This window comes from Elephas maximus, chromosome 21 (genome assembly GCF_024166365.1).
Source record: "Elephas maximus indicus isolate mEleMax1 chromosome 21, mEleMax1 primary haplotype, whole genome shotgun sequence".
NCBI classification, from domain to species: Eukaryota; Metazoa; Chordata; class Mammalia; order Proboscidea; family Elephantidae; genus Elephas; species Elephas maximus.
In genome coordinates, this window is record NC_064839.1 from 8258606 (window position 1) to 8281267 (window position 22662).

The 22662-nt window shown below is 45.6% G+C and overlaps 1 long non-coding RNA gene across 1 annotated transcript in view; it reads right to left on the minus strand.

Moving 5' to 3' along the window:
* Positions 1–1709: 1709 nt before the first annotated feature.
* Positions 1710–22662, minus strand: part of LOC126064882 (uncharacterized) — a 123501-nt gene continuing 102548 nt past the window's right edge. Inside the window, exon 5 of the long non-coding RNA XR_007514668.1 lies at positions 1710–1925. This is a non-coding gene — a long non-coding RNA (uncharacterized LOC126064882). The remainder of the gene's footprint in view (positions 1926–22662) is intronic.

A 22662-nucleotide genomic window follows, 5' to 3' on the forward strand; every position in this document is an offset into this window, starting at 1 on the left:
GCTGGAAAAGGAGAAGCTTCTAAGGGGACACCCTGAGTTCAGATCGTAACAGGCTGAGTTTGGGTTTCCTTTGACACATCCAAATGGAGATATCAGGAATCCAGTTGGGCGTATGGATCTGAGACTCAGAGGACAGGTTTGGGCTCTTCTAAGTAGAGGTTTGCGAGTCATCTGCATCTGGGTGGTAATGGAAGTTGTGGGCATAGAGAAATTCATAAGAAGAAAGTAAGGAGCGAGAACAAGATAGAGCTTACGACGGAGCCTTGAGTTTCCTCAGTATTTAATGGCCAAGAAGAATTCGTAAAAAGGCAGACATAATGGTCAGAGTGAAGGCAAAAAAAACCAAAAGAAGGAAGGGAGCATTTTACGGATTTTTAAGGATGATTTCTCAACACGGAGGTTGTTGCAGGCTTGAGAGCAATAGACATGGAATCTGTTGTCACCAGTGAATTTCATGAACATGAACGCCAGAAACCCCGTATCGCAGCCCCTGCCAAACACTAATAACCTTGGTTTTGGTATTTGAGTCCAAGCCAAGTTGTTTCAAAGGAAGCCAGTCATTCATTCACAACCTATGTCTAGCATTCCAATCTAGCAGAAGAGAAAAACACAGAACTTGAATTTGTTGATAATCTTTGTTCTAAAGGTCAACGTAAAAAAGGGAGTGATTATCTGCTGCTGAAATAAAATCTCTCTCTCACCCGAAGGTAAATTCCCAGATGAATGCAATGTGCACACCTAATAAAGAGTCCATCTGTTACAAGATGAATTGTGGCAAAGCTCTGAGACCATCGCAGCAGCCTAGGACAAGACCACTTTGTCCCTTCAAGCATGTTATAAAGACTTGGGAAAGGTTTCATCTTACACCTGACATTAAAGCACCATTGAAGGATCCTGAATACAATCTCAAAGCCAGGCACTTCTGAGGATGGCAGGAGTCATGAACTCATCCCTTTACTCTTAGAGGGACAGCACACATGAAAAAGAACAAAGGTCTGTTTAAAGAACAGAAAAGCCCTGGAATGAAAGAGGAGAAATGAGACTGCATGTGAAATCACAGCTGAAAATAGCACATAGTGTGCTGGCGCCTTGTGAAGTATCAACAGCTGTGAGAGTATCGGTGCTCAGACATGTCACACAGATATGAGGGTTGAGCTCTTCCTTCCAAATCTCTTGGTATAGACAATTACCACCATCCTGGAGGGGGCAGAGGCTCTCTATCACCCATACTTTCTTCCTAGTGTGTTGTTAGGTTCCACAGTTGACACCCAATCCCCAGTGATTGGGCCTATCAGTGCCTTTTCCCTTTGGGTATTTAATAAGTACATTACTCATCATGGAGGAAGGACAGAGGTCCCATGGTGGTGAGGGAGGGAGGGAGTTACAATTGATTAAGGGTCTGCTCTTGGTCAGAGACTGTGCAAAGCACTTTATATAGATCAGCTCTAATCCCCACAAGAACCCTGAAAATCAGGTACTATGCATCCCTATTTTACGGTAAGAAAACCAAGTTCAGGAAAGAGTAAGTGATTATCCATGCTCACCCAACCGGTAGGTGACCCAGCCAGGTATGCTGGCTTTAAAGTCCTTCCTCCTTGGACCTCCATGGATCCCTACCTGGTGGCAGATGCAGTGTGTAACATTGGGAGGAGGCGTTAGAAACTAAACACAGTGTGGAGGGGACATCCATCACTGTCTACTCACCCAGCATCCATTGTCCCTTTTGGGAGACTGCGTCTTGCACACTGAATGAAATCACGCTGGGGTGGAAATCTAGGTGCCTGCCCTCCGACCATGGAAGCTATAAGAGTCCCCGGAAGCTCCTTCTACCAGGTCTCTCCTCCACTTTCCAGAGAGGAAGGTTTGTTCGTGACCTAAGCTTGTCCATCCATCCAGGGTCTCTCCCTGAGACATTGACTCTTGATCTGAGGAACAAGGACAAAAATCAATCTTAGAATTCATTCATTCCTGCAGCAGAACACAGGAGAAACATCTGAGTACGCCCTACCTGTTCCAAGCCTGGTTCCTCAAACATCTCCCCCAATAAATTCTCTCCTGCTTACAACAGTTTCTGTTGCTTAGAGCCGAAGAACTCTAATGGCGGGGGGGGGGGATATATATATATGTAAAAGAGTTCTGATATTTCATAAAACAACAAGAAGAAAGGATTTGGGAAAACGTTTCAAAGAACATACTAAGGGAGTGGGGGCAAATGGTGGGAAGGTGAATCTAGCAACTGAAGTGACCAATAGAACATGACAGAAGTGACACTGTGCCAATCCTGGACATCACCCTTAATTAGCCTGATATCTCCACTGTTCGCCTTTTGGAACACTTACTCATGAGCCACTCCCTCTTGGAATCCAGTTGCCATGCTATGAGAAGCTCAAGCCACATGGAGAGGCATGTGAAGATGCTCCAGCCGACAGCCCCAGCTGACCTCTCAGCTGCCAGCCATGGAAGTGAGCCATATTGGATGTCTAGCCCAGTCGAGACTTCACATATCACATCCCCAGGCCCCGATGAGAGATTCTAAGTGGAAATTGCCCAGCTGAGCCCCATCAACCCACAGAGCTGTGAGCAATAATAATAAATGGTTGTTTTAAGCCACTAAGTTTGGAGTGGTTTGTTCTGCAGCAACAGATAACAATAACTGAACGCCTAGAATTATGACAGCTGGATGGAAGGAAAGGTGTTCTTACCATTTTGATAGATTCTGTCAAACTCGTCTCCCCGAAGGTTGCACCAATGCACATATAACCACCAAGGGTAGATGGTGACAAAGGCGAGATTAGGCAAGCTCCTTGTATTTTTCACAGCTAAAATTTTTTTTTTTATATAAGAAATTAAGGGCACTCATATATCACCCACTAACACTGATTATTTCAAAACTCTTGTCAAGAAAAAAGATATTTGAAAAGAAGGGCTGTGTTCAGAATTCCCTTTAATACCTCACAATATATTTTTGGTCTGTCACTCAATTTCCTGTGGGTGCTGGCAGTCAATCATGCTAACCTTTATGACTGGGTAACTAAGCAGTGACTTTCAAATCAATTTCATTTGTTACAGTCCTAACTGTGCAAAATGCTGAGGGAATGTAGACTTGGCTGAGACAGGACAGGAGCAGAGCCCCCACAGCCTCTTACAAATGAGCCAGGCTGCTTCCCCTTTTCTGCAAAATCAGGGAAGCCCACCATTGACTCGGCACCTTGATGCTAAGGCTGGGCCATTGCTACACGTGGGCTTCTCTGTTTGCCAGACTTTGTCTTTTACAGGATACTGCCTCCATTCCTGTTAGCTTCAATTTCTAGCCCTTTTATAATAGGACTCTACAGAAACTAGGGCTCCCCTCCACCTTTCTTCTTTACATCTCAATACACTTCCGGACTGGTTTTGTTACCATATTTTGTGTGTGTGATTTCCAGGTGCTGAAACTCCTACATTTCTGGAGGAAAACTAGAAATTGAAGCAGCTGGGACAAGGAAGAGGGTGAAAGAATTCTGAGGGAAACAAAGGGGAGATGAGAGAGCCCCAAATCAGGGAGCAACCAGTTTCTTCACCCCAAACCAATGGCGGGGGCAGTCAGGGAGAGAGAGGTTTTCCTGACAAGTAATGACTACAGAAAGCTGCAGGACCTGAGTTGTGCACTGTGACTATGGGAGGTCTTTGCCCCCTTATGTACCTGGAAAAATTGATCTGTCCTTAGACTTCAAAGTCACCCCGTTTTCCATCTTTCCCTCAGGATATCCCTCCACCCCCAACAGGAGGAAAAGTCCTCATTGTTTTAGCACTTGCACATTGCATTACGGTTGGTTTTCTACATCCTGCCCCTCTGCTGTGAGCTCCGGGAGGCAGACTGCGGATCCATGTCTGCCTCCCCATCACCCAGCACAGGCCTGGCACAGAGGGGAAGCACATTTCATGTTGGTTTAACTCAACCGCTTCATTGTAGAGTCACGTCCTTAGGTTCAGAGCACAGGGAAGCCTCTCTGGACTAGAGAAGTCGTGGAGGGCTCCTTGGAGCAGGCGGCCTTACAGACTGGGAGGCGCTCAGGCAGGGAGAGAGCAGTGAAGGAGACACTGCTGACGTGGGGGCAGCATGAACAAGCGGGGGTCAGTGAAATCGTCATCAAGCGGGGAAATGGCTGATCGGGAATCATTTAGTATCTAGAAACAGCAACCCGCTCATGATTTCAGCAATTTGCTGTGTATAAATTACACCTCAATTAAAAAGTGGACTACTTAAAAGCTTCTTTCATGATACCCAAGTTAGGAAAAGGTGGCTGGTTGTCAAGATGGACAGGAACAGTTGACCTGGAATGCTGACAAGATCCCGGACAAATGGCCTCTGTCTCTACTGTTCTCCCCACACCTGACTTCTCTCAGGTCCACTTCATTTGTTCCACCTGCACATGATCCAGCCTGGATACGCCCACCCACTGAATTCATACCCTGCACAGCTCCTAATTCACTCCACAGCCCCCAAGCCCATGAACCCTTTCAGTCTAGCTCCGCAGCTCACTAGTGCCTCTGTGAGGCTCCCCAGATCCCTCCACTGTGGCCACCTGTGGTGGTGGGAGGGGAATCTCGTGGCAACAATCTACCCCCATGGTGGTGGAGGGGTGGTTTCAGACAAGGAGGGGCTAGGAGAAACTGTACAGGAGCACCAGCTACACGGCACATGAGGAGACCAGCTGGACCATACCAAGGGTTTGTGTTGAAAGGAATTGGTGATGGGGTTGGACAGCTGAGGTTGACCAAGCAAAGCCGAGCAGCATCCAGCACATATCCTTTAGGCAGGAGACAGACTGTGCTGTGCAAATACTTCAATACTGAGGCTCGAGTTCCCTGAAAGTGTAATCTTCATCCCTCCTAGAAATAGGGGCAAAAGTCTGCCTTCCCAAGGAAGAGAACCAGTGAAGAGAGCCCAGAGGAATATGGGGGCTCAGCAGATGAACAGTCTCCTATGCAAAGAAATATGGCTGTGAGCAGCCTAATGACCTGCCTCCTCTCATTACAGAGGCTCCCCTCCTTACCACCCAGAGAAGCAGACACCTCCCATCTCCTCCTGCAGTGGCAGGCACATGCCGAGATTTCCAGCCCTCCAGATGGGGCTGCGGAGACTGGCCCTAATTGCCATTTTGAGAAGTGGAACAGGCCTGTCTCATCCCAAAGGGCCCTCACTGGGAGGTACAGCAGCCGTGCACACCCTTTCTCCAATTCTGGCCATAGGATATTAAAACAGCACCCAGGTAGCATGACATGATCAAGGCGGGGAGGGCATGAAGATGCTGAAGAGGAACTGGCAAAGGTTTAAAGGTTATGCCAATCTCAGAGACCTTTGTGTAGGTTGCAACTCTTTGGCTTGTAACGAACAGATCCTCGCTGGAGTTGGGATCAGCAAATAGAGGAGATAATGGGAAGAATACAGAAGTGTCTTATGGAACCTACTAGGTTTTGGGGACAGAACAGAAGCAGGGACTGGAGCCCTGTAGGGAGCTGGGGAATCCCTCTCTGCACCTTATCTCTGCTTGTCCTAGAATGTCTGTTGTTATTGTTGTTAGCTCTGGTGTTCAGTAGGCTCTGACTCTTGGTGACCCCATACACAATGGGACAACATGTGCCTGGTCTTTGGTTATCCCCATTATGGATTGGGAATCGGACTGTGGTGATCCACAGGGTTTTCACTGGCTGATTTTAGGAAGCAGATTGCCAGGTCTTTCTTCTTAGTCCATCTTAGGCTGGAAGCTCCACTGAAACCTGTTCAGCATCAAAGTAACACACAAGCCTCAACAGAGAGGTGGGTGGTGGCTGCAGGTGAGGTGCATTGACTGGGAATCAAACTCAGGTCTCCCACATGGGAGGTGAGAATTCTACTACTGAACCACCAACACCCCTCTTTCACCGTGTCTACTTCATTCTGCTTCCACCCAGCAGAGCAGCCAAGTCCACTTCCCTGCCCCAGGCAGAAAATGGCTGTCATTAACAGCTTCCCAGCTCACGTCCCCTCCCTTCAACAGAGCATCCAACTAAGCCTGCAGTGTCTTAGGGCTGTTCTGTGTTCAGTGGGAGGTGACCGGCCCAGCAAGCATCAGGTGGCCACCCTGCACCAACCAAATGTAGCCACTGGGCATAGTGATGCTTAATGAACACGGCCCCTCTCTCTGTAAAAAGAAGCTAGGGAGTGGGAAGGGAGGGGGCAGTTACCAGAGGAGGGGTAATCAATCACATTGCAAACTGGAAGATGCCCTAAGGATGTCCTCTACGGCTTCCCTGGTGTAGACATGCAGTACACAAAATCCCATTCTTTAATGTCACCAGTGAACTATTCTGTTTTTCCCAAGCTTCAGTCATTCACTAACTGTCTTGACAATTCTTGCCACCTCTGAATACCACCTCTCCTGTTACCCACTTAAGTTTTTTGTTAATCAACTCACTTATTTTACTTAAATGAAATTTGGCCTTAGCCTGAGTAATAGTAGCTATAAAGCTGTGGGTTTGGCGTGTTTTCAAAATATTTTTTCTAGCACATACTATAGTAAGTACACACCATTAGTGTTTGTCCATAAACTCCTGCAATGATTTCATGTGCCCCGTGAGTGAGCACCACACCCTGGACGATTGCCCTCAAAAGGTCTCAGTTAAGAGAGCAGGAAAGATGGTGGTTCTCAGAAGCAGGCAGGCCTGAGTTCAAATTCCTTCCATGGGCTACTCAATCTCTGGCAAGTCACAAAAGCCCTGTTAAACTGTCTTCGCATTTATAAAATGGGAATGAACACCAGGTGCCTCAAAGGGGTGTTGTAGGGTCGATATGAGTCGGAATCAACTTGATGGCACACAACAACAAGGTTTCAATGGCATCGAGTCTGGGAAGTGTTGGGCGTGGGGCCTGATGCTACAGGAACTCAAAACCACCGAACTTTCAAGGGGATCCTTTCGTGCCTTTGAAGGATCAGCCTTGCTGGCTCCCCCACGGCACCATCTTGTACCCAAACACTTCGGAAATCATGCCCCACCCCCAGTCCCTCAAGGTGAGTCCTGGATGAAATCCCCCCAAGGAAATCCCCTCAGGAACAACAGCCTGATATGCTGGTTGACGGGTGGGGAGCCAGCATAGCTGGGTTTAAATATCAGTCCTGTCGTTTACCAGCTAGGTGAAACTGGGTAAGTGTCTTGGCTTCTCTGAGCCTCTGTTTCTTCATCTGTAAAAAAGAAGATAATAATACCTACTGAGTCGGCATCGACTCAATGGCAGTGGTGGGTTTTACTCCCAAAAGGACTTTGTGAGGCTTACACGAGGGCCTCTCCCCTGCCTTTGTTCTTTGCCAGCAGTGCAGCCACCGCATACACGTGCATTAGGCACCATGACTGTGACAGCCCTGTACACGCCCCGACAAGACACCATTTCAGGGATGTGACAAGCTGAGCTGGCTGCTGGAGAGGGATTCCGTGAGAAAGCGGGCCTGACCATCAGCCTCATGAGTTCTGACAGCAATGTGTCTAGCAATGAAAACAGTCATCATTTTTCACAGCAAAATAGGAAGGAAGAAAAAAAAAGGCATCTCCCAAACCTGGTAAATGAGAAATAATTCATGCATGAAGAAAGTCATTCCAGAGAGAGATTATTAAAATTCTGCCCTTTCTTGCTATTAAAGAGCGAAATAGGCAGGAAGAACTGGGGGCGGAGGAGGGAGGCTCTCCATACATCTGGGGCTTCAGAATAAATACGAAATGGCTTCTCTCTCATTTGTGAAGCTATGTTCCCTTCTCATTCAGGGTCAGACAGGAAGGGAAAGAGGTGGGATGTTTTCCTTTAAAAAAAATAATAAAGCCAGGGAGAGAATACTTCCTGCAAAGTTGACCTTCACCGGGCTTGGCTCTGGAGGAGAGAAGAAAGTGCAAAAGGAAGCGACCACCGGCGGAGTTCAATGGGAGTGACTTTGAAGAACTTGGGACTGTTATTGTTAACTGTTGAGTCAGCTCCAAGTTGTGGTGACCCCGTGTACAACAGACCCTAACATTGCCTGGTCCTGCACCATTTTCACAACCACTGCTATGCTTGAGTCTATTGTTGCCGCCACTGGGTATTTTGAGTGCCTTCCAACCAACCTAGGAACTCGTCTCCCAGCACTATATTGGACAATACTCTGTTGTGACCCTTAGGGCTTTCACTGGCTAATTTTCAGAAGTAGATGAACTGGCCTTTCTTCCTAGCCTGTCTTAATCTGGAAGTTCCCCGGGAACCTGTCCACTATGGGGGACTCTGATGGTATTTAAAATACCAGTGGCATAACTTCTAGCATCATAGCAACAAGCAAGCCCCCACAGTATGACAAACTGACAGACAGGTAGTAGTGGGATTGGGATGCCACATTTAAATCAGGACTGCAAACTTGAATGCCAACAGAGCTGGACACATAATTTAAATACAAGAGTGAAAAACGTAACACATTGAAGAATCCCTGCTCTCTGTAAAGGGGGCAGCCAACTTCTCATGGTGGAAAATGGGCCTAGAATTGCCAGATCTTCAATCTTTCCAGAAAAGTCAGGAATCTGGATTTTTGTGTGCATTTTCTTTTTAATTCACAATTTAAATATTCTCTTAGAACACTAAGCTAGCCAACCCAAACATGACCATGGGCACCACATTTGATCCAAGGAAATCAGCTTGCAACCTCTGATTTACACCCTTTGTCCTTGGCCTGCCTTCTCGCTCCCTGGATGCCTCCGGAGTGCACTGATACTGCAGAGTCACTATGTGATTTCTGGGAAGCCCTGTCTGTGACCAACACATGCAACCCTGAAGAATGCCTCCCCCTGGGACATGAATGGAGAGGGAAATTTACATCCACACATGCCTACCAATCCCTTCTGGAACTTCTTTTCCTCAAAACCACTGAATTGTGGAGGAGGAAAATTTTTCTATCTCAGATGTGTGTTTTCCGCCAGGGTGTTCTCTTCAACACCAGCATAACCTACTGCGACATTGCCTGTTTGCTTGACAAACGACAGGGCAAGGACTTGACAACTGGGACAGATTCCCACCCGCAGGCCTGGCCCACCACTATCTGCAGGATCCTCCAGGACCACAGGAATGCAGCCTCCCTCTTCCTCCACCTCCTTCCCCACCCCGCCTCCTCTATTGTTCTGATTCCCGGCTCTCCCCAAGATAAAACCTTTGGGCTCTTTGTTGTAAATCCAAGAGCTGTATTTTCCTGTTTCTGTCATTTAAACATGCAATCTTGAGATGGCTGCAGCCTCCCCAGAGGGCAATGTGTTTTGACATCCATATTTAGGGCTGACATTAGAAGGCTCCTGGAGATATAAGCCCTGACGTGACATCCCTTCTGAGTGGATAGCACGTGGCACACAAACAGCTCACTGGCTCAGCTGTATTAAGACTATTCCATTGAATGTCAGAATCACACGGCTACTAGAATGTAGGTTATTTGAGGGCCAAAGTTTCTCTCTCAGCATCACTAACCTTCGCAGTAAAATGGAGATAATAATGTTTATTCTTGGGAGTCTTACTGGAGTTAACCAAGGAAATGTCCATTTAACATATTGCTTTATAGTAGAAGCTGAAATATTGATTCCATTATGTTTTCCTATCTGGAATTTTTTTCCCAGAAATCAGTAGACAAATGGGGAGGGAGGAATCACATTTATAACATTTTAAACTCAAGTGAGCTGGCAGCACTCACTCGTCTATGCCAGGAAAATTGAAAGAGAGCTACCTGGCCAACTGACTAGAAGAGATACATATTTGTACCCATTCCAAAGAAAGGAGGTCCAACAGATGTGGAAATTATCAAACAATATCATTAATATCAATCTTGCTGAATATCATTCAAAAGCGGCTGCCCAGCACATCAACAGGGAACTGCCAGGAATTCAAGCTGGATTCAGAAGATGATGTGGAACCAGTGGTATCATTGCTGACGTCAGATGGACCTTGGCTGGAAGTAGAGAATACCAGAACGATGTTTACCTGTGTTTTACTGACTATGCAAAGGTGTTCAACTGTGTGGATCATAACAAATTATGGATAACATTTCGAAGAATGGGAATTCCAGAGCACTTAATTGTGCTCATGAGGAACCTGTACTTAGACCAAGAGGCAGTCATTTGAGCAGAACAAGTGGATGCTGTGTGGTTTAAAGTCAAGAAAGGTGTGCCTGAGGCTTGTATATTTCATCATACTTATTCAATCTGTATGCTGAGCAAGTAATCCAAGAAACTGAACTACATGAAAAACTTGGTATCAAAATTGGAGGAAGACTCATTAACAACCTGTGATGTGCAGGTGACACAACCTTGCTTCCTGAAAGTGAAGAGGACTTGAAGGACTTACTGATGAAGATCAAAGACCACAGCCTTCGGTATGGACTATGCCTCAACAAAAGAAAACAAAAGTCCTCACAACTGGACCAATAAGCAATATCATGATAAATGGAGAAAAGATTGAAGTTGTCAAGAATTTCATTTTACTTGGATCCACAATCAACACCCACAGAAGCAGCAGTCGAGAAATCAAATGATGCATTGCATTGGGCAAATCTGCTGCAAAAGATCTCTTAAAAGCGTTGAAAAGCAAAGATGTCACATTAAGGGCTAAGGTGTGCCTGACCCAAGCTGTGGTGTTTTCAATCGTCTTATATGCATGTGAAAGCTGAACAATGAATAAGGAAGACCGAAGAAGTGATGCCTTTGAATTATGGTGTTGGCAAAGAATACTGAATATACCATGGACTGCCAGAAGAATGGACAAATCTGTCTTGGAAGAAGTACAACCAGAATGCTCATTAGAAGAAAGGACGGCAAGACTTCATCTATGTACTTTGGATATTTTATCAGGAGGAGCCTGTCCCTGGAAAAGGATATCATGTTTGTAAAGTAGACGGTCACAGAAAAACAGGACGATCCTCAATAAGATGGATTGACACAGTGGCTGCAACAATGGGCTCAAACATAACAATGATCATGAGGATGGTGCAGGACTGGGCGGTGTTTTGTTCTGTTGTACGTAGGGTCACTACGAATCAGAACCAACTCGACAGCACCTAAAAATCAACAACAAACTTAAAACATATATTACTAGGTTTTATAAAAGTATCTTTTCATCAAGTAACTATATCTTGGATTTATCTAACATCTTTCTTCATTAGGATCCCAACATTTTCATGCTGTTATTTTGTTCATGCTCATGTAGTAACAACTAAGGACACGCTCTGGGTGTGTCATTTCTCTTCTTCAGGTTTCAGTTTACTGAAACCAACTTTCAGCACCATCGAGTTAAAAACATCTGTTTTGTCAGCAGGGTCACCCATAGTGGACAGGTTTCAGTGGAACTTCCAGATCAAGACAGGCTAGGAAGAAAGGTCTGGCAATCTACTTCTGAAAATTAGCCAATGAAAACCCTATGGATCATAACAGAATATTGTCTTATATAGTGTTGGAAGATGAGCCCATTATATTGGAAGGCACTACACGACAGCCACAAAAATGGACTCAAACATACTAACAATCATGAGGGTAGTACATGTTCTGGATTGAATTGTGTCCCCCCAAAATGTGTGTCTACTTGGCTAGGCCATGATTCCCAGTATTGTATGACTGTCCACCATTTGTCATCTGATGAGATTTTCCTCAAATCCAAAATCCACTGCCTTCGAGTCGATTCCAACTCATAGTGATTTTCCTATGTGTTGTAAATCCTACCTCTATGATGTTAATGAGGCAGGATTAGGGGCAGTTATGTTAATAAGACAGGACTCAATCTACAAGATTAGGTTGTGTCTTTGGTCAATCTCTTTTGAGATATAAAACAGAGAAGCGAGGAGAGACATGGGGACCTCATATCACCAAGAAAGTAGTGCTAGGAGCAGAACACATCCTTTGGACCTGGGGTCCCTGTGTTGAGAAGCTCCTAAGCCAGGGGGAAGGTTGATGACAAGGACAATTTGCCAGAGCTGACAGAGAGAGAAAGCCTTCCCCTAGAGCTGGCACCCTGAATTTGGACTTCTAGCCTACTAGACTGTGAGAGAATAAATTTCTCTTTGTTAAAGCCATCCACTTATGGTATTTCTGTTATAGCAGCACTAGATGACTAAGACAATGCAGGACTGGGCAATGTTTCCTTCTGTTATACGTGGGGCTGCCATGAATCAGAGCTGATTCGGTGGCTACTAACAACAATTATGCTCCATCTAATGCACAGGATGGCATGGGAATAAAAGTGTGGTAAACCATGTGAAACACTTTAAAGAATATGGAAAAAAATGTACACACTCTAGGTGTTAGTAATTTTGGTTCCTCGAGATCATCTGATATTTCCCAGCAGTCTTCTGTCCTTCACCTGGTGTGATTATGTTTTCAGGAGCTGAGGTGACCAACACCCTAAGAGATTGAATCCTCGTTACACAGGGGACAGTGAGCCAGGTGGCATGAGCTCTGGAGTAGGGGTCAGAAAGCCTGGGTCAGGACTCTGCTGGGGCTGGCAGAGTGAGCGTGTGTGCTCTCTCACCCCTAAGCCTGTCCTTGGCTTTTCTCTTTCTCTCACATTCCCATCCAGTCTATCAGCAAATCCTGCTGCTCTGCCTTTCAGATAGATCCCACCTGAGCTCTCACCACATCTTGAGTCCAAGCCGCCACTGTCTTTTGCAGTAACCTCCTTACTGGTCATTGTTTCTGCCCTAGCCCCTCCTCCCTGAGTCTGCCTCCACACAACAACCAGAGTCATATTTTACAACAGCTCTGCTCTCTGTTCACAACCCTCCTAAGGTCCTCCATCTCCCCTAGGACAAAAGCCTGGTCCTGACCATGAACCTCAAGGACTTGCCTGATCTGACCCTGCCTCCCTTTCCACCTGCAGTCTCGTTGCTCTCCCTCACTCACCCCAGCCCCACAGGCCTCCCCAAGCACTTAACATGCAACCTACACAGCAGCTCTGAGGAGCAAACTATGCTTTCTGCTTTAGAGATGAAGAAACTGCAGCTTAGAAAGGTAAAACTTGTCCAAAGTCGTGGAGCTAGGAAGTGATAGAGTGGGGATTTGAATCCAAGCATTTCTTTACTGTGGTTGCATTTATTTTTTATCAGGTTGTATATACTTTATAAGCCACTTCAAATTCATTTTGGAGTAGGCAAGAAAAGAAGGGAAGGAAGGAAGGAAGAAAAGTGAGGAGGACCATTTTGGGGCCTAGAACCAGCCATATCTTTAGACCAAGATTCTTTGGAGGCCAGGGAAACAATCAGCTTGGTAAAATTCTTCTAAATGTTGGAACCTGGGTTTGTCGGGTACTTCAGGAATTTCTGCAGGCACAAAAGAGAGAAGGCACATTTCAGTCAGCAAAGAAATCTTCACTAACCAGGCTAGTATTCGAGTTAACGGCACAGAAAATGTAGTTGAGCTATCAGAAAATTGTTTTAACTTCCAGAGTTTCTGCTATTGGGCTGCCGTTAACATGATGCTAATGAAACGTAATAAAATGAGGCTCGAAAAGGAAACCCACCTGCTCTGAAACTTCAACTAGCGTGATTAAGATATAGCTGGTAACTACCCTTTTACACAATAAACTCGCGTCTGGTACACATTCCGTACCTTATGGATTATTACAGCAGAGCTAAGGCAGCCAGATAAAGTTAAGTTGTGCCCAGTTAACGTTTGCAGCCAGCTCTATAGCCCAGAGCTTTGCTGAGGAAGAGGGAGTGCCTTGGACTTGACTCTTACCCTGAGTGACATCGTCTCTGCTTTCATTTCTCAGAACAGAGCAGACGTGGAGGCGCTGCCATCTTCTGCTTTTCTCCCTTCTGTAGGGTAAAGGCCAACTGTAGTGTTCGGCGACATGGATCAGGCAGGGAAGGTGGTCAGGACACTGGTCTGCCCAATAAAATGCAGGGCTCTGGGACTACAAACAGGTGTCCACTCTGCTCCGACCAAACCAGGTGCTGTTGAGTCGACTCTGACTCATGGTGACTCCTATGTTGTCAGAGTAGAAGTGTACACCACACAGTTTTCAGAGGTTAGTTTTTCCAGCCTCGAAGGCCTATGGAACAGTTCTACTCTGACACACATGGAGTTGCATGAGTCAGAAACAACTTGAGAGCGAGGAACAACAGCAATGTTTCGGAAGTAGGTCACCAGGTCTTTCTTCAGAAGAGACTCAGGGTAGACTAGGACCTCCAACTTTTCGGTTAGCAGCCAAGCGTGTTATCCATCTGCACCACGCAGAGATTCCGACTAGATGGCGCTATAAGTTGGCTGGCAGTCCCTACTGTCTTCCTTTGCTTTCTCCTGTCAGTATTCTACAATTAAATTCAACAACTTTCCCTGAGAATCTATTATGTTCAAGTCCCTGGGACAGAGGAGAAAAGACACAAGAGAAAAAAGGCAGCCCTGATACTTAGGAAAGAGTTGCTAGGTGGTGCAAACTGTTAAATGCTCAGGCTCTCAGCTACAAAGAAAAAGGCTGGCAGTTCAAATTCACCCAGAGATGCCTCAGAAGAAAGGCCTGGCGATCTACTTCCCTAAGATCACAGTGATTGAAAACCTTACGGAGCATAGCTCTGACACACATAAGGTTGCCATGAGTCAGAATTGACCTGATGGCAACTGGTTTGGTTTTGGAACCTCAGGAAGCAAGGAGAGTCTTCAGGAGTAAAAATGGGCCACTGTGCAAAATCTAACAGGGTTTCTTCTGCTCTCAGAACAAAGTTCCTTCTCCTTTTCTCCAAATTCTATCAGAGTTCATCTGGACGAGAGCAAGGTAGTAAAGAGTCTTTCTTTCAATGGTGGAAAGGCCAGTCTTTCTTTCAATGATGGGAAGGCGCTCACCAAAAAGCCAGAAGGCTGTAATGGCCATCTACCCATGCTCTGTCCATACTGTTTGGGTGAGGTTGACCCCACTCTGCCCAGCTCCCAGGGGGACATGTTTCAAAGCATGGCCAATCAGGGCAGGCCATACCCAACCATGGTGATTGGCTCAGGGATGTGCACATGATCGAAGTCAGACCAATAAGAATCAGGCTCAGAAGTCAGGCTGGAAACCATTGGAAAAGAAGTACTCTCCTGCTGTGGTGGCTGAACTGGAAAATATAGGCCTGGGACTGTTGGGGGCCATGTTTGCCACCACCTGGGGGAAGCCTGCCTGAGAAAGAAGCCAACAAAGGAAAGCAAAGCCAAGTGATGGGGAAGTAAAGAGAGTCTTGATGAAATGGTTTGAAGACCGACAAATCCCAAGATTGGCAGGCAAGATGGCAGCTAAGTTGCTAACTCAAGTCCCAAGAACCGAAGGTCAAACAAACAGGAACCACCTGCAGGATCCAGTGCAAGCAAAAGCCCAAGAGCCTTACCAGAAAGTCCATCTATATTGGATGCAGGCCACACCCCCAATGAAACTCCGTTCTAACTGATTGGCTACTCACAGCAGGTCCCATCATGGAGGTGATCATATCATTATACGACAACAAAAATACTTGGTCCAGCCAAGTTGACACACAACCTTAACAATCACACCTGTCCTGCTTCTTAGGTTCAGAAATTCATATTCTGAAAGCTGTTTTTAGAGGCTGACCTTTGCAACCGGTATGAAGTAGATGCCACAGAGATGGAGGTATCAGAATCTTCATGGCCCTGGTGTTGCTGGAGGGGTTTCCACACATCCCAGGACACTCCAAAACTGAGCTGGAGCCTCTCAGTGGCCAGCTGGCTGTTCTAGTCAATGGGGTGGAGCAGAGGCTGCAACCGCATGTAGGCCACCTTCCCCCTCGCCCCTCCCCCACCCACTTCTTTCCCTTCCCCAACTCTATCCCACAGAAACTTCTCATCAACCTTCACAGCTGTTGCAAAGACCTTGCTTCAGTTGACTCACACCCTGCGTCCCCATTTTGGGCTGTGCTCTCTCACCCAAGCCACGTTTTCAAGGGGCTTCTAGCCTGTGAGACCCAAAGCAACACTGGCTGCCTTCCTTGACCGAGTTTTGTCCCAGCTCACAGTCTAGTGCCTGGGAGATATTACAGGGCAGCAGAATCAGGCAAACACACTTCAACTGAGCATATCAGTTAGAGGTAATACCCATGGGGTCTTACCCTGAGGGCTGTGTCCTGGATTCATGGTCCCTACAACTGCCCTTAATTTTACTTTCAAACTCATATTAATAGCCCTCCAAGGTGAGTTGGGCAGGTGAAGATAGGTATGAGAAAGGAGGAGCATTGATGAGGAGTTCTAATATTGCACAGACCTGGAAACAAAGCCCAGTTCTGCATCTTACTACAGTGTGGCCTTGGCAAGCGGCCAAGGATTGCCGGAGCTAAGGTTCTATCCTGTTTATCTCAGGGCCTGACATATAGGAAGCTTTCTGTAAACTTAATTTTCGTATTCTAGGCACCAAGCTAGGAGTGTTGGCATGCTTTCTCATGTAATCATCACAAAAATGCCTGTTAGGTAGATATTACTATTCTTGTCTTACAGGCAGGGGCTGTGTCAGTCAGACTCTTCATTGCAAAAAACAGAAACAGGCTGTAGCTCTCTTAAGGAAAAAGGAATGTAATGAAAGAATATGAGGGATTCAAAGAATCACTTGGAGGCCAGAGAACAGGGCTTGGTGTAGGCAGAAGCCAAGGTCATGCAGTAGGATGTCTGATGCATGCTCTCCACCTCCTTGACCAAGGATCTGACCTTCAGGTGGCTCCTCCAGCTTCTACCCAATGGCAAGGTCACAGAAGGGAGCATCTAATTGGCTGAGCTTAGCTCACTTTCCTATTCCCTGTCTGGGATGGAGGGATGAAGGGAAGGTGGAAAGAATTTGGATCCCTCAGTTTCCATGGTAGGGTGTGGGTATAGGAACTGCCCTTCAGTAATAATAATGGAGAATTTCCCAAGTGCAGGTCAGGGTGTTCCTAGGATAAAGGGCATTTGATTCAGGACAGTCTAGAAGTCCAGAGGCTCACTCAAGGGAAATGGACTTGAACATGTTTAATGACTTGCTCAAGCTCTCTCTCTGCCTCAAACGCACATCGGTGGCAGAGAGAATGGGGACTTGAATCTGATGGTCCTCTTTTTCTGCCCTTCTAGGACAGACTCCTGCAGAATGAGGGAAGGCTATCATGGGCAGAGACACCAAAAGGGACATGCATATTGAATAGGGCACCCGGATAAGCCTCACAGTTGTTTAAACTGCGCTGAGAGCAAGCTATGTGGGCTGGGCTGCAAGGGGAGGGTGTCTCCCCCATACAGAGCAGAAAAAAAGGGGAGAAGTGCTGGAAGCGTAGAAGCTGGGCCAGGAGTGAAAAATGTAGCACTCTGGGGCCCCAGGTCTGGACAGTGACTCCGCAGACATGATCTCAGGACAGGCTGCCCTCAGGGTGCTGAGTCAGCCAACCCTGCACCTCCGTTCCTCCAGCACAAAAACAGGAACTCATAAATCACGGCTGACAGGGCGGGGGCTCTCTGCTGTGTACACCTTTTGCTTTGGGGACAGATCCACAGCAACACGCATGTGGACTTCGTGTGCTATGTTAGCCAAGCTGCATATGCATGGCAGAGAGGCTCTTAGGCCAGAGAGCTGAAATAAATGGAAAGAGGCTGCTTCTGCCCACACGCCTCAGGCACGGCAATGTTTCCAAACTTCAGCTATTAGAATACCAACTGTCCTACGATTTTTAAAGTTGTCCTGTTATTCAGGCTCTCTGTATAACCCAAATAAACACATTTTTAAAAGAAATTTTATTCTATAATCTCGTATAAATGAAAAATCAATGTTAGCCATGAACAGAAAGTAGCTCTAGCTTCCTCCCTCCCTCCCTCCCTTCCTTCCTTCCCTCCCTGTGATATTTTGCCAAAGATGCATGATTTGAATATAATCATGAAGAAATGTCAGACAAACCCAAAATGAGGAACACTCTACCCAATAACTTTAAAAGCATCAAGGTTGTGAAAGCCAAGGAAAGACTTAGGAAAGGTTCCAGACTGAAGAAGACTAAAGAGATATGAGAAGTGGATATAATTGCTGGTCCTGGATTAGATTGTTTTACCATAAAGGACATTCTTGGTACAATTGGTGAAACTTGAATGGAGTCTGTGGCTTAAATGGTAGTTAAATATCAATAGCTGTATTGTGGTTTTGAAAAAGAATGTCCTTGTTTATGGGAATTACCCTGTATTCAGGGATGACAGACATCATGTTGGCAGCTTACTCGCAAATGGTTCAGGATAATATTCTGTAAATTCACTGAACTTCTTTGTAAATTTGAGGTTGTTTCAAAATAGACATTATCTTTAGTATTAAAACAAAGTGTAACTAAAATAAATACAATGATAGCAAAATAATGTTATTAACTTGCTAGATATTATTGTTATCAAGAGGGATGAATCCCTGGAGAAGGACATCAGGCTTGGTAAAATAGAAGGTTAGTGAAAAAGATGAAGAGCCCCAATGAGATGGATTGACACAGTGGTTACAACAATGGGCTCGAACATAGCAATGATTGTGAGAATGATGCATGAACCAGTGTGACAGTTAATATTATGTGTCAACCTGGCTAGGCTATGATTCTTGATGGTTTGGCAGACTCAATATAACCGTCTTTCATTTTTTGATCTGATGTGAGCAGCCAATCAGTTGGAAGGAGGGTTTACTTGATGTTCTGTCAAAGCTCTCTCTCTCTCCTGCAATCTTCTCCTCCTCTGACTTCTGGTTCTTGGGAAGTAAGCCAGCAGAGGCCTCCAGTCGGTCTTCTGACCTGCAAATTCTGGGTTCATCAGCCCCTGCAACCATGTGGGCCAAGAGAGGTCTTAAGCCTATTGTCTGATCCATGGATTTGGGACTTGCCGGCCCCTACAATTGCATGAGCCATTTCTTCATAATTGTGTGAGCCATTTCCTTGAAGTAAATTTCTCTGTCTCTCTCTCTACATGTATCTATACATGCTTTACTGGTTTTCCTCCTCTAAAGAACCCAGATTAAGACAACCAGGCAACATTCTGTTCTGTTATACATAGGGTCACTGTGAGTTGGAACCACCCCGAAAGCACCTAACAACAGATACTACTGCCTGCTAAGGGCTCAGACTTTAAGAACTACTCTCTCTTTGTTCGAAATGGAAATTAGCAACAGATAGGTAGGTGTTAAGGACATGCTTACAACAAACTGAAACTTTCTTCTTCTGTCATCAGAAAAGTGGAAGAAATTGGAAAAGGGAATAACTTTCTCAAGACATGTTTTCATGTTATTTAATGCTGTGTTTGTGTTTATCTAAAATCATCTTTCATACCACTAATACTATTTGGTCTATGCTTTGAGAAACAATGTAATGCAACTGCCCAAAGTACTTACTTAGTAAATGTTTGTGTTTGAGTAGATACATGAGGACGACCTGCTTCTCTAGCATTTGATTAACAGCTTCAAAATAGACATTGTTAATTGAAAGCACCAAATACCTCCTGACTTGAACCTCACTATTTGTCTCAAATCCTCTCATATTCAATCAATGTCATGTTTAGCCTCCTTCTCTTGATACTTAGCCTTTGAGGCCCAGAATGTGCACGGGATGTGTTCTGAGCTCCTGACTCCATATGCAGCTCCCATTGGCATCTCTACTTATATGTCCAACCAGCATCACAACACTTCAATATTCAAAACTACGCACTCCTTCCCCAACCCTAACTCTCAGATCTGCCTCCTTCTTCTCCCTGATGTGCTGAATGGTACCTCATTTATCTTTTTCAGCCCAGACCCCTGGGCATCATCCCTGACACCTCTCTACCTCCCTTTTCTTTCCCCTGCATCCTCTCCATAACCAATCCCTGTGATTCTACTTGAGAATCCAGTGCAGATGGGTCTAACTTCCCCGTATCCACTGCCTCCATCCCAACTCTAGCCTCCTAACCGGCCACTCCTTTTCCACCCCCAGCCTCTACTGTTCATTCCCCAAACTGGAGTCAGAATGACCTTTTTAGAAGATTAATCAGATCAGATTTACCTGAGAAAGTGACAAGAACGCATCACTTCAGACCCTCAAAGCTGTACTATCTAATGCAGCAGCCATTGGCCAAATGTGACTACTTAAAGTTAAGTTAAAATTAAACACAATTAAACATTTGGTTCCTAGGTCACACTAGTCAAACTTTGAGTGCTCAATGTCACATGGGGCTACTGGCTACCATACTGACCATCACAAATTATAGAATACCTAAGTGTTCGATTGGACTGTGTTGCTTTCAAAGACTTCCCACTGCTTCTGGATGAAGTCCAAACTTCTTGCCAAGGTCTACAAAGCCACTCTTGATTGGATCTGAGCACCTTCTCCAAACTTCTCAAATGCCTCTCCCCCTACCAGTTGCCACACTCCAGCCACACTGGCCTTATCATTTCTTAAATGGACCGAGTCACCTTGCCACCTCAGGGCCTGATTTATGCTGCTTTCCCTGTCTGGAACATTCTACCATTCTCTGTCTCACTAACTCCTACTCATGCTTCAGACTTCAGCTTAAACATCTCTTCCTCAGAGAAGCCTTTCCTAACTCCTCAATCTAAATAATCAACTAATTATTATATACTCTTTTTGCACCCCGTTTTTCTCTGTGTCACTTACCATTTCCACAAGGGTGATACACTTGTTTGTTTCCTTAATATCTATCTTCCCTAATTCTGCGAGGAGAGAGGCCCTATGTGTATATATTCTTATTGTGCTTTAGGTGAAAGTTTATACAGCAAATTAGTTTCCCATTCAACATTGGTTGCGATTCCCACAGTGTGTCAGCACTCTCCCCCTTTCCCTTTCCACCCCACCTCCTTGTGTCCATTCATCCATTTTCCTGTCCCTTCCTGCGTTCTCATCATTGCTTTCGGGCAAGTGTTGCCCATTTGGTTTTGTACACGATTGAACTAAGAAGTACGTTCCTGACGTGTGTTATTGTTTGCTTTATAGACCTGTCTAATCTTTGGCTGAAGGGTGAACTTCAGGAGTGGCTTAAGTTCTGACTTAAAAGTGCATCCGGGGGCCACAGTCTTGGGGGTTCCTCAGTCTCTGTCAGGTCAGTAAGTCTGTTGTTGTTAGGTGCCGCTGAGTCAGTTCCAACTTATAGCAACCCTGTGTACAACAGAACGAAGTCTGGAGACCCTATATTTTGTTGGCCGTTATATCTTCGTCTTCTAGCACAATATCTGGCACAGAAAATTCACTCAAAGATTATTTGCTGAATGAAAGAAGAATGATTTTACAGCAATGTAATACTAATTTCCAGGTCTTTTGGGAGTTAGGCTTGGACCTGGTGTGGGTAGCAGAAGCCAGGAAAAGCACCATTTTTCTATCCATCTTCCTCCCTTACCACTTCTTAGCCATGACTCTTTGTCTTCGAGACAAATCTTGCCTGCTGAGGCAATCCAAGGAAAGAGGTCTTCTTATTCTCTTGGCTTCATAAACCAGAATCCGTTCCTTATCTGCAAAATGGGGATACGTCTTGTCTGGGGCTACACTAGCAGATCTCTTGAGAACCATTCCTGCCCCAGCCTATAATTGTGTAATTCTTTGTTGAGAAGGCTGGCTTCTCCGTTGGCAAATTTGCAGATAAGCAGCCTACCACAGAGGTTAATTGCACACAAAATGTAATTCGCAGACCATCAACTTTTTTTCCCTCTCATGTTTCTGCTATTAGGCTACCATTGATGCTAAGCTTAAAAATGTGGAAGGAAAGGAAAACAAGGAGAAGTCTAATATTTGAAACACCCATGATCTGGCTCATTCACCACGAAAGAGGGAGAGTTGATGTCGCCTAACAGACAGCACATTACTTGGAGCCGTGGCCATACAACGTGATGAGTGAAACAAACCATCCCTCCCGCAGCCATGCCTACCTCACAGGAGGACAGCACAGGGGACAGAAACATGTCCTACTCAGACTCATAAAACAGTAGAGCTGGAGAGGACCTTAGTAGTTCTAAAGTCCAAACAAACAAGCCCAAGCTCTGAGGACTGGAACCCTGGTCTCCAAACTTGCCACCCAGAACTCCTCCTCTAGGGCAGCATCGCCACACCTCCAGATCATAAAGGGTTAGAGCTGGTTTTGCTTAATGCTTCTTTATTGCTTCCTGTATCCAAAGCTGCGCTATCAGGAATGACAGGCAGTATGTGTATGACTACGATGATGTCATCAGGATGTCAGGGGAAAGCTTTGATCCACACCTACCCTGAGGGCCAGATATTTGAATCCTGCTGTGGATGAAGTTAGAAAGTCAAAAGTGGCCCAATTTTTAACCACATGCCTGCATCCTGTTTTGAGTCAGCAAGGCCTCTTCTCATCCTTCAGCTCCAAACAAGTGAGGGTACAGGACTCCCATTTGGATCTTGATTTCCTCCACCATGATATGATGCAGGGACCAACTCTTCCCTCTGTCTTCACCCTCAGGACTCAGGCTTAATGCAGGGTCCAGAGCAGGAAAGTGGCTCTCTGGGATCACCGTATCCATCCAAAGATTGCAATTTATTTGGTCTCCCACTTAGAGACAGACCAGTCAAAGAAAAAACATTTTCTTCTTTTCCTTCCTCTCCTGGGCCTGGCAGTATGGAATTCACACGTGGATACCTTTCAAAGGAAGTGTCTACCCTCACACTGCTGCTCATTGATCTGTGAGAAATATTACCTTGAGTCCTTTATGTGATGTTA